A 205-nucleotide genomic window follows, 5' to 3' on the forward strand; every position below is an offset into this window, starting at 1 on the left:
CACCCCACCCCCTCTCGCTTGTTCACTCATTTGCTTAACAAGTTCATTTGTGCGTAGGCCTTCATCGGGTATCAAGTGATGCGCGAGACTGGCCTGCGGAACTGTTGGCTCTCGCAAGCTGTTCACCTGCATCCCTCTCACCCCCACACACCCACCCTCCCACTCACAAACATGTAGAGACACTGACACACAACCAATCGCAACA

The sequence above is a fragment of the Notothenia coriiceps genome, unplaced genomic scaffold (genome assembly GCF_000735185.1).
Source record: "Notothenia coriiceps isolate Sejong01 unplaced genomic scaffold, NC01 NC01_scaffold00034923, whole genome shotgun sequence".
NCBI classification, from domain to species: Eukaryota; Metazoa; Chordata; class Actinopteri; order Perciformes; family Nototheniidae; genus Notothenia; species Notothenia coriiceps.